The sequence below is a fragment of the Tamandua tetradactyla genome, chromosome 2, assembly GCF_023851605.1.
Source record: "Tamandua tetradactyla isolate mTamTet1 chromosome 2, mTamTet1.pri, whole genome shotgun sequence".
Classification (NCBI taxonomy): Eukaryota; Metazoa; Chordata; class Mammalia; order Pilosa; family Myrmecophagidae; genus Tamandua; species Tamandua tetradactyla.
The window spans coordinates 171,577,383-171,590,505 of record NC_135328.1 but is presented as its reverse complement, the minus strand read 5'-3'; the positions used below and the strand labels follow the sequence as shown (position 1 = coordinate 171,590,505).

Here is a 13,123-nt window from a genome sequence, read left to right as displayed (position 1 = left end):
TTTGTGGCTGTGTTTCTATAGATTGATTACTCTTTGATACAGCTGCAAGGCTTCACTGGTTCCACTGTCCTAGGCAGAATTAAGCTTGTTTTGAGTGGTCCTCTGGAGCCTGTGCTTATCCAAGAGAGGGTGGGGCCCACCTTAGGTGGAATCCATCCCTCAAGGAGTTCAGACCCCAGTGCCTGGAAAAGTGAAGCAATTAAAGCCAGCCTACAATCTCTCCTCTGTCCCATCACATTTCCAGCAGGAAGAGTCTGCTGAAGTTAAAGGTACCACATCACCTAATGCTGGTGGGGCCTGTGGGGAGACAAGCGTCACACACTGGACAGAACAGGAAAAATGCAGAGTCCAAAGGTTTCACAGATAGAAAATCCTTCTATATTTAAGCCATTTAATCTGCTCTCACCCTCAGGGAAAACTGATGCAGGTAACTCTTTCCTTCTAAAAGGAGACCAGTTTGGTCTGGGAAAATGTGACTGGGGTATATAATGACTAGGTAGACCCTCTTAAGGTGTGGGGGAAAGGCAACAGAAAGGCAGGGCAAGAAACAAGAAAAAAAGAACTGAAAAAATTTGATCTATTAAACAAAACCAAACCTAAAGGACTAGAATAAGCTGAATTGAATGTAAAAGAACAGACAGACAACAAAGTCATCCAGCAAGAAAATCCTAGGGGAAAAAAAAAGTGAAAACAATTTCCAGAATAAACTAATTAAAATAATTAAAAGCCTAGACGACAGGAAAAAATAACAAATGATACTAGGAAAATTGAAGAAATGGCCCAGTCAAATGAACAAACAAAAAAATTCAAATGAGATGCAGGAGTTGAAACAATTAATTCAGGATGTGCGAACAGACATGGAAAACCTCACCAAAAATAAAATCAATGAATTGAGAGAGGATATAAAGAAGGCAAGGAATGAACAAAAAAAAGGAATCAAAAGTCTGAAAAAACAAATCACAGAACTTATGGGAATGACAGGCACAGCAGAACAGATGACAAAAACAATGGAAACCTACAATGGTAGATTTTGAGAGACATAACATAGGATTAGTGAACTGAAGGATGGGAAATCTGAAATATGACAAGCAAAAGAAAATATAGGGAAAGGAATGTAAAAATATGAATAGGGACTCAGGGAATTGAATGATAATATGAAGTGAAAAAATATACGTGTTGTGGGTGTCCCAGAAGGAGAAGAAAAGGGAAAAGGAGGAGAAAAACTAATGGAAGACATTATCACTGAAAATTTCCCAACTCTTATGAAAGACCTAAAATTACAGATCCAAGAACTGCAGTGCACCCCAAAGAGAAAAGATCCAAACAGACGGTCTCCAAGACATTTACTAATCAGATGTCAGAGGTCAAAGAGAAAGAGAGGATCTTGAAAGAAGCAAGAGAAAAGCAATCCATCACATACAAGGGAAACCAAATAAGACTATGTGTAGATTTCTCAGCAGAAACCATGGAGGCGAGAAGACAGTGGGATGATAAATTTAAAATACTAAAAGAGAAAAACTGCTGACCAAGAATTCTATACCCAGCAAAATTGTCTTTCAAAAATGAGGGAGAAATTAAAATATTTTCAGACAAAAAATCACTGAGAGAATTGTGACCAAGAGACCAGCTTTGCAAGAAATACTAAAGGGAGTACAAGAGACAGATATGAAAACACAAAAAAAGAAATGTGGAGAAGAGTGTAGAAAGAAGGAAAATTAGATATGATATATAAAATCCAAAAGACAAATGGTAGAAGAAAGTACTACCCATAGAGTAATAACAGTAAATGGTAATGGATTGAACTCCCCAATCAAAAGACATAGACTGGCAGAATGGATTTAAAAACAGGATCCTTCTACATGCTGTCTACAGGAAACACATCTTAGACCCAAAGATAAACACAGGTTGAAAGTGAAAGGTTGGGAAAAGATATTTCGTGCAAATAACAACCAGAAAAGAGCAGGAGTAGCTATAATAATATTCAACAAATTAGACTTCAAGGATACTATGTACTAATAAAAGGAACAATTCAGCATGAAGATAAAACAATCACAAATATTTATTCACTGAACCAGAGTGCTCCAAAATACATGAGGCAAACACTGAAAAGGGAAAAAGACACATCTACCATAATAGTTGGAGACTTCAAGTACCCACTCTCATCAATGGACAGAACATTGAGACAGAGGATCAATAAAGAAAAAGAGCATTTGAATATTACAATAAATGAGCTAGACATAACAGATATTTATGGGACATTACACCCCACAACAGCAGGATACACCTTTTTCTCAAGTGCTCATGAATCATTCTCAAATATAGACCATATGCTGGGTCACAAGCTAAGACTCAAGAAATTTAAAAAGATTGAAATCATACAAAACACTTTCTCGGATCATAAGGGAATGAAGTTGGAAATCAATAATAGGCAAAATGCCAGAAAATTCACAAATATGTGGAGGCTCAACCACATACTCTTAAACAACCAGTGGGTCAAGGAAGAAATTACAAGAGAAATCAGTAAATATCTTGAGGAAAATGAAAATGAAAACACAACATATCAAAACTTAAGGGATGCAGCAAAGGCAGCGCTAAGAGGGAAATTTATTGCCCTAAATGCCTATATTAAAAAAGAAGAAAGGGGAAAAATACAGGAATTAACTGCCCACGTGGAAGAACTGGAGAAAGAACAGCAAACTAACCCCAAAGCAAGCAAAAGGAAGGAAATAACAAAGATTAGAGCAGAAATAAGTGAAATTGAGAACATGAAAACAATTGAGAAAAACAATAAAACCAGAAGTTGGTTCTATGAGAAAATCAATAAGATTGATGGGCCCTTGGCAAGAATGACAAAAAGAAGAAGAGAGAGGATGCAAATAAATACGATCAGAAATGGAAGAGGAGACATAACCACTGACCCCACAGAAATAAAGAAGGTAATAACAGGACACTATGAACAACTTTATGCTAATAAATACAAAAATGTAGATGAAATGGAAAACTTCCTAAAAAGGCATGAACAACCAACTTTGACTCGAGAAGAAATACATAACCTCAACAAACCAATCACAAGTACAGAAATTGAATCAGTCATTAAAAAGCTTCCCAAAAAGAGAAGTCCAGGACCAGACGGCTTCACAGGTGAATTCTACCAAATATTCCAGAAAGAATAGGTACCAATCCTGCTAAAACTCTTCAAAAAAATTGAAGCGGAGGGAAAGCTACCTAATTCATTCTATGAAGCCAACATCACCCTCATACCAAAATCAGGCAAAGATAATACAAAAAAAGAAAACTACAGACCAATCTCTCTAATGAATATAGATGCAAAAATCCTCAACAAAATTCTAGCAAATCGAATCCAGCAACACATTAATAGAATTATACAGCATGAACAACTAGGATTCATCCCAGGTATGCAAGGAAGGTTCAACATAAGAAAGTCAATTAATGTGATACACCATATCAGCAAATCAAAGCAGAAAACTCATATGATCTTCTCAATTGATGCAGAGAAGGCATTTGACAAAATTCAACATCCTTTCCTGTTGAAAACACTTCAAAGGATAGGAATACAAGGGACTTTCCTTAAAATTATGACGGGAATATATGAAAAACCCACAGCTAATATCGTCCTCAATGAGGAAAAACTGAAAACTTTCCCCCTAAGATCAGGAACAAGACAAGAATGTCCACTATCACAACTGTTATTCACATTGCGTTCGAAGTTCTAGCCAGAGCAATTAGGCAAGAAAAAGAAATACAAGGCATCAAAATTGGAAAGTTGAAGAAGTAAAACTCTCACTCTTTGCAGATGATATGATACTATATGTCGAAAACCCTGAAAAATTCACAGCAAAACTACTAAAGCTAATAAACGAGTACAGCAAAGTAGAAGGTTATAAGATCAACATTCAAAAATCTGTCTATACACTAGTAATGAACAACTGAGGGGGAAATCAAGAAATGAATTCCATTTACAATTGCAACTAAAGGAATAAAATACTTAGGAATAAATTTAACTAAAGATACAAAAGATCTATACAAAGAAAACTACAAGAAACTGTTAAAAGAAATCAGAGAAGACCTAAATAGATGGAAGGGCATACCGTGTTCATGGATTGGAAGACTAAATATAGTTAAGATGTCAATTCTACCTAAATTGATTTACAGATTCAACGCAATACCAATCAAAATTCCAACAACTTATTTTTCAGAAATAGAAAAATCAATAAGCAAATTTATCTGGAAGGGCAGTGTGCCCCAAATTGCTAAAAGTATATTCAGGGAAAAAAACGAAGCTGGAGGTCTCATGCTGCCTGACTTTAAGGCATATTATGAAGCCACAGTCGTCAAAACATCATGGTACTGGCATAAAGATAGATATATTGACCAATGGAATCAAATAGAGTGCTCAGATATAGACCCTCTCATCTATAGATAATTGATCTTTGATAAGGCAGTCAAGCCAACTCACCAGGGACAGAACAGTCTCTTCAATAAATGGTGCCTAGAGAACTGGATATCCATATGCAAAAGAATGAAAGAGGACCTGTATCTCACACCCTGTACAAAAGTTAACTCAAAATGGATCAAAGATCTAAACATTAAGTCTAAGACCATAAAACAGTTAAAGGAAAATGTAGGGAGATATCTTATAAATCTTATAATTGGAGGCATTTCTATAGACCTTACACCTAAAGCAAGAGCATTGAAGAAATAAATAAATAAATGGGAGCTCCTCAAAATTAAACACTTTTGTGCATCAAAGAACTTCATTAAGAAAGTAGAAAGACAGCCTACACAATGGGAGACAATATTTGGAAACGACATATCAGATAAAGGTCTAGTATTCAGAATTTATAAAGAGATTGTTCAACTCAACAACAAAAAGACAGCCAACCCAATTACAAAATGGGAAAAAGACTTGAACAGACACCTACCAGAAGAAGAAATACGGATGGCCAAGAGGCACATGAAGAGATGCTCAATGTCCCTGGCCATTAGAGAAATGCAAATCAAAACCACAATGAGATATCATCTCACACCCACCAGAATGGCCTTTATCAACAAAACAGAAAATGACAAGTGCTGGAGAGGATGTGGAGAAAGAGGTACACTTATTCACTGTGGTGGGAATGTCAAATGGTGCAACCACTGTGGAAGGCAGTTTGGCGGTTCCTCAAAAAGCTGAATATAGAATTGCCATATGATCCAGCAATACCACTGCTAGGTATCTACTCAGAGGACTTAAGGGCAAAGACACAAACGGACATTTGCACACCAGTGTTTATAGCAGCATTATTTAAAATTGCAAAGAGATGGAAACAGCCAAAATGTCCATCAACAGATGATTGGCTAAACAAACTGTGGCATATACATACGATGGAATATTATGCAGCTTTAAGACAGAATAAACTTATGAAGTATGTAACAACATGGATGGACCTTGAGAACATTATGCTGAGTGAGACTAGCCAAAAACTAAAGGACAAATACTGTATGGTCTCATTGATATGAACTGACATTAGTGACTAAACTTGGAATATTTTGTTCATAACAGAGACCATCAGGAGATAGAAATAGGGTAAGATATTGGGTAATTGGAGCTGAAGGGATACAGACCGTGCAACAGGACTGGATACAAAAACTCAGAAATGGACAGCACAATATTACCTAACTGTAATATAATTATGTTAAAACACTGAATGAAGCATCATGTGAGAATGATAGAGGGAGGAGAGTTGGGGAAATAAATGAAATCAGAAAGAAAGATAGATGTTAAAGATTGAGATGGTATAATCTAGGAATGCCTAGAGCGTGTAATAATAGTGAAATGTACAAGGTACAATTTTTAAAATGTTTTTGCATGAGGAAGAACAAAGGAATGTCATTATTGCAGGGTACTGAAAATAGATGGTAATTAATATTTTTAAATGTCACCTTCTGTGTGAGACTAAAGCAAAAAATGCTTACTAGTTACAATATTTATATTTTCACTAGTGCATTTCCTAATATAACTTATGTAGATAGTTTGACTGAACCCCATAAGTACTTGGAATCTCAGGTAGGACATGAGATTTTGCTGGTTTGTCCAGAGTGATGCCCTGATAAATCCCAGAGTGATTCGATCAGTGAGTGGAAAAATATCTGCAAAGCCCCCTTCGGGGAGTGGTGAGAACGGGGAGAAATTCAACTTCCCCAAGTTGAATTCTTGATATTCTCACAAGCAGTGTGGACAACCAAAGCTATAGGCAGAGCTCCCAGTCTTGGGGTTTGTTCATATGAAACTTAACCCCACAAAGGATAGGTCAAGTCTACTTAAAATTTAGGCCTGGGCGGGCCGTGGTGGCTTAGCGGGCAAGAGTGCTTGCCTGCCATGCCGGAGGACCCCGGTTCGATTCCCGGCCCCAGCCCATGTAAAAAACAAACAAACAAACAAAAAATAATAAAATAAAAAAAATACTTTAAAAAAAAATTTAGGCCTAAGAGTCACCCCCAAGAGAGCCTCTTTTGTTGCTCAGATGTGGCCCCTCTCTCCAGCCAACACAACAAGCAGTCTCATCACCCTACCCCTCTCTACGTGGGACATGACTCCCAGGGGTGTGGACCTTTCTGGCAACGTGGGACAGAGATCTTGGAATGAACAGAGACTCAGCATCAAGGGATTGAGAAAACCTTCTCCACCAAAAGGGGGAAGAGGGAAATGAGACAAAGTGTCAATGGCTGAAAGATTCCAGAGTTGAGAGGTTATCCTGGAGGTTATTCTTATGTATCAAGTAGATACCATCTTGTTATTCAAGATGTAATGGAGAGGCTGGAGGAACGGCCTGAAAATGTAGAGCTGTGTTCCAGTAGCCATGTTTCTTGAGGATGATTGAATAATGATACAGCTGTCACAATGTGACTGTGTGATTGTGAAAACCTTGTGTCTGATGATCCGTTTATCTACCTTGTCAACAAAGGAGTAGAACATATGGAATAAAAATAAATAATAGGGGGAACAAATGCTAAAATAAATTTAGTTTGAAATGCTAGGGATCAATGAAAGCGAGGGGTAAGGGGTATGGTAGGTATAATCTTTTTTTTTTCTTTCCTGTGTTCGTTTTATTTCTTTTTCTATTGTCTTTTTATCTCCTTTTCTGAATTAATGCAAATGTTCCAAGAAATGATGACTATGCAACTAAGTGATGATATTGTGAATTACTGATTATGTACATTGTTTTATTTGGTTTCTTTACTTTTTTAATTAATAAATAAATTTTTTTTAAAAATCCCATTTTGTAAAGGCAGAATAATCCCTATTCAATACTGTATGTTTGAAACTGTAATCAGATCATCTCCCTGGAGGTATGATTTAATCAAGAGGATTGTTAAACTGGATTAGGTGACGACACATCTCCACCAATTTGGTTTCTGGACTCCTATAAAAAAGGAAACATTTTGGAGTATGAAGGAGATTCAGAGAGAGCAGAGCAGAATGACATAGCCACGAGAAGCAGAGTCCACCAGCCAGCGACCTTTGGTAAAGGAGGAAAATGCCTCCCAGGGTGCTTCATGAAACAGGAAGCCAGGAGAAGTTAGCAGATGACGCCACGTTTGCCATGTGCCCTTCCAGCTGAGAGAGGAACCCTGACCGCGTTCACCATGTGCCTTTCCAGATGAGAGAGAAACTCTGAATGTGCCCTTCCTCTTGAGAAAGAAACCCTGAACTTCATCGGCATTCTTGAACCGAGGTATCTTTACCTGGATGCCTTAGATTGGACATTTCTATAGACTTGTTTTAATTAGGACATTTTCTCAGCCTTAGAACTGTAAACTAGCAACTCATTAAATTCCCCTTTTTAAAAGCCATTCTGTTTCTGGTATATTGCATTCAAGCAGCTAGCAAACCAGAATAGGCACCTACAAAAAAACACTATAAAGAACATCATATTTAATGTTGAAAGACTAAATGCTTTTCCGTTAAGATCAGAAGCAAGGCTTTTGAAACTATTTGCATTTTTGAATTATGTTCAAATATAACCTTGTTAAAATATAATTATAATAAATTAAGTGAATAAACAGTTCATAAAAATGAAAAAAAAAAAAAACAAATCTTGAACGTAAAGAACTCTGTCACCTGGTATCTGAAGAAGTATGTGACTTTTTAAAGGGAATTCCAAATTTACCTTTAAATCTGATACAAATAAATACCACAAACAACTGTCCTTCATTTTATTAACAAAAAGTTTGGGAACCTTGTGGAAACTAAATCCTCCTCTGAACTGAATTACTATGCTGGTAATTCAAATGCAGAGATAACAGTAAGATATCAGGAAAAAGTACACAAGCACAGGAAAGGGCCTCTACTTGAATGCAAGGAACGAACAGTCGTATACACCTTTTACCGTACAAAAGGAAAATCTGAAAATGTTATGAAGCAAACTTGGTGTGATTCTTTCGAACTTTAGTTATGCAAGCCTTAAAGACAAGAAAACCATCACCTATCAAACAATGGTTGTAAGAAAAGTGACTCTAGAGAGGTTGAAAAATGTTGGAAAAGAAATCAAAAAGAAAAGAATAAATGTGTTTAATATTCATTCTATGGATGATTCCCTTAGACTTGGTCAGCACAAAGGAAATCACTTTGATATTGTCATTCAAAATTAAAAAAAAAAAGACAAGTGCTGGAGAGGATGCGGAGAAAGAGGCACACTAATCCACTGTTGGTGGGAATGTCAAAGGGTGCAACCACTGTGGAAGGCAGTTTGGCGGTTCCTCAAAAAGCTGAATATAGAATTGCCATATGACCCAGCAATACCATTGCTAGGTATCTACTCAAAGGACTTAAGGGCAAAGACACAAACGGACATTTGCACACCAATGTTTATAGCAGCGTTATTTACAATTGCAAAGAGATGGAAACAGCCAAAATCTCCATCAACAGAAGAGTGGCTAAACAAACTGTGGTATATACATACGATGGAATATTATGCAACTTTAAGACAAGATAAACTTATGAACCACGTAATAACATGGATGGACCTAGAGAATATTATGCTGAGTGAATCCAGCCAAAAACTAAAGGACAAATACTGTATGGTCCCACTGATGTGAACGGACATTCGAGAATAAACTTGAAATATGTCATTGGTAACAGAGTTCAGCAGAAGTTAGAAACAGGGTAAGACAATGGGTAATTGAAGCTGAAGGGATACAGACTGCAACAGGACTAGATACAAAAACTCAAAAATGGACAGCACAATAATACCTAATTGTAAAGTAATCATGTTAAAATACTGAATGAAGCCGCATCTGAGTTATAGGGTTTTTTTTGTTTTTGTTTGCTTGTTGGTTTGTTTGTTGTTGTTGTTTTTTACTATTATTACTACTTTTATTTCTTTTCTTTATATTAACATTTTATATCTTTTTCTGTTGTGTTGCTAGTTCCTCTAAACCGATGCAAATGTACTAAGAAACAATGATCATGCATCTATGTGATGATGTTAAGAATTACTGAGTGCATATGTGGAATGGTATGATTTCTAAATGTTGTGTTAATTTCTTTTTTTTCTTTCCGTTAATAAAAAAAAAAAAGAAAAGAAAACAAACAAAAAAAAAATTAAAAAAAAAAAAGATTCTGCAAACTGAGGATGCTAAAGTCACAATTTCAATGATGCCTGAATTCAAAGTAAAAGAAAACGCATTGTTGGAGTCAATGCATCACTTTGACAGGACAGAAAAAGTTGCATCCAGTCCTGATCCTCATTTCCCCAGTCTATGTGCATATTCTATGTTCATATACATAGCAGCAAAATTTGGAATGAGGCAGTGTCTTATAGACTTTCAACCTATGGATCCAGAGTAGTGGAGGGTGATTTGGTCTGTAGGGATGAAGAACTGATGATGAGCATTTCCCAAATAGTAAAGTTTATCTAGTAACTGAAGAAGAGGGGTCAGCTAATACATATGCAATATATCAGGTGGTTCTTTCAGTACTGGGATGCAATATTCATTATCCACAGAACAAAGCTGAGCAGAGGTACCATGAAATACTAACCGAGATGGACTATAGATATGTAGGTTTAAAGTACCTACTCTGAAACTAAGTGTTCTGAGATGCTATAGACAGATTTTGAAAAGTCCCCATAATCTCTCACACCAACTAATGGCAGAATATGATATTGATGACAAAATGGAAGGTTCCCATATCAGTGAAGCTTTATCTCTTTTGATCTTGATACTTCATGTTATACCACAGTCTGTCAAAAATAAATAATGAAGAATGATGTTTAAAATTGATACCCTTTACATACTTATGTGTATGTCGCTCTTTGAAGGAAAGGAAGTTAAAATTTCTTGAGCATCTACCATGTTCTAGGAGCCTTGTACTTGCTATCTCCTTTAATTCTGACAGTGACCTGAGAAGTAGGAATTTGATGCTGTAATGTTCCAGAGGACATATATCTACTAAGTAACAGGGTCTGAATTTAAACTCAAATTGGTCTGATTCCAAAGCCTACTTCTTTCTATTATATCATGCTTCAGTGATGTATATAACTCTGTATTATAAGTTACAATCATTTCGGACCATTAGTAATATATATATAATATCTCAAGATAACATGCAAGAAAACACATTTTTGAAGTAATATTTTTATCCTCTGGCTTCTTGCTTAGAATATAGACGAAATTAGGTTGCAGTGAAAGTGTATGATTAGAGAAAAAGAGAAGTATCTTGTTTTGATTATTGTCATTCTTTCCTATTTTCATATTATCGATCAGAACAATGCACAAGGGAAATACCTCCTATCAATAGTAGCTACCCCAGGGGTAGCTTCCTTATGAGATAAATAATCTTCAATGAAGATCGAATTAAATTTCATTTAATTTCTATATCTCGAAATACACTGGCTAGTCTTTTTGTCCTTTATTTTTCTCTAGTATCTAAAATACAAATTTTAGAGTCAGACAGATCTGGGTTCAGACTCTTAGCTCTGGCACTTACTAATGACTGGATATTGTTACTGATTCTTTTTAAGGCTCACTTGTAGAATCAAGGAAATACCAACCTCATAGCAAGAAATAATAGGATTTTTAACCTTTTATGTTGCTAGAGGAAAAAACATTCTTCCCATTTGAAATTTTAATTTGATTTGGTTTAACAGTCCCACATTATAAATCATACTTAATCATTTTATATTGATTGAATTTGGGGGTAGGGAGTTATTGATCGGGAAAACCTGAGTATTTTTTCATCACTGGTGGTAGCATTATATAATGATAAAATAAAAGCAGTATAGTGTATTACATATCAGCAGCCTGGGACTTTTAAAATTAAATCAGTCAAATCATTTAGGAACATTAGCATAAGGAAATAAAATTCGAAAAAAGGGAAAAAAAGCTCTACGAAATGCAAAATTTACTTATCACAGCATTTTTGTATATAGTGCAATAAATTAGAAACAGTTTCAAAATCTGGCATTAGATAACTAAAGTTAAGTAAATTGTGATGTATTATGGTAAATCACCATTTTTAATGTATATGGAATCTTGAATAGGGCATGAGATCTTGTTGGTTTGTCCAGGTTATGTGATATCCCGATATATCCCAGAGTAATTTGGGCAGTGAATAAAGAAATATTTGCAAAGTCCCCTCGCAGGACTGGGGAGATAGGAGGAAATATTCAACTTCCCCATTAGGAGAATTTCCGATGTTCTCACAAGCAGTGAGGACAACTAAATCAATAGGGTGAGCCCTCAATCTTGGGGTTCGTCCCTATGTGTTCTAGTTTGCTAGCTGCTGGAATGCAATATACCAGAAACGGAATGGCTTTTTAAAAAGGGAAATTTAATGAGTTGCTAGTTTACAGATCTAAGGCCGAGAAAATGTCCCAATTAAAACAAGTCTATAGAAATGTCCAATCAAAGGCATCCGGGTAAAGATACCTTGGTTCAAGAAGGCCGATGAAGTTCAGGGTTTCTCTCTCATCTGGAAAGGCACATGGCGAACGCAGTCAGGGCTTCTCTCTCGGCTGGAAGGGCACATGGCAGACACGGCGTCATCTGCTAGCTTACTCTCCTGGCTTCTGGTTTCATGAAGCTCCCCGGGAGGCATTTCCCTTCTTCATCTCCAAAGGCTGCTGGCTGGTGGACTCTGCTTCATGGTGCTGCAGCATTCTCTGCTCTCTCTGAGTCTCTCATTCTCCAAAATGTTTCCTCTTTTATAGGACTTCAGAAACTAATCAAGACCCACTCAGATGGGTGGAGACATGTCATCCCCTAATCCAGTTTAACAACCGTTCTTAACTAAATCTCATCAACCAGGGAGATGATCCCATCACAGTCCCAAATACACAGCATTGAATAGGGACTATTCTACCTTTAAGAAATGGGATCCATATTAAAACATGGCTTTTCTTAGGGGGCATACTTCCTTTCAAACCAACACACTATGAAACTTATTTCTGCAAAGGATAGGCTAAGCCTACTTAAAATTATGCCTAAGAGTACCCCAGAGACCTCTTTTGTTGCTCAGATGTGGCCTCTCTCTCTCTCTAAGCCAACTCAGCAGGTGAACTCACTGCCCTCCCAATAGAAACATGACTGCAAGAAACATGACTCCCAGGGGTATAAATCTCCCTGGCAATGTGGGATAGAAATCCTGGGATGAGCCAGGACCCAACATCAAGGGATTGAGAAAGCCTTCATCACCAAATGGGGGAAGTGAAAAATGAGACAAAATAAAATTTCAGTGGCTGAGAGATTTCAAAAAGAGTAGGGAGGTTATCCTGGAGTTTATTCTTATGCATTATATAGATATTCCTTTTCAGCATGTGGTGTATCAGAGTGGCTAGAAGGAAGTAACTAAAACTGCTGAGCTGTGTTCCAGTAGCCTTGATTCTTGAAGACAATTGGATAAAAGATGTAACTTCCACAATATGACTGTGTGATTGTGAAAATCTAGTGTCTGATGCTCCTTTTATGCAGGGCATGAACAGATAAGTGAAAGAAATATGGATAAAAAAATAAATAACCGAGGGGACAAAGGGTAAAATAAATTGGGTAGAGGAAATACTTGTGGTCAATGGAAGGGAGAGGTAAGGGGTATGGTATGTATGATAGCTTTTTCTTTTTTCTT

General features: G+C 36.6%; 1 protein-coding gene and 1 pseudogene across 6 annotated transcripts in view; one reads left to right on the top strand and one right to left on the bottom strand.

Annotated features, from left to right (window-relative positions):
* FAF1 (Fas associated factor 1) overlaps positions 1 to 13,123 on the bottom strand; it is a 667,255-nt gene that overhangs the window by 505,973 nt on the left and 148,159 nt on the right. The window lies entirely within an intron of this gene.
* On the top strand, positions 8,096 to 10,278 carry LOC143654431 (pseudouridylate synthase PUS7L pseudogene; annotated as a pseudogene).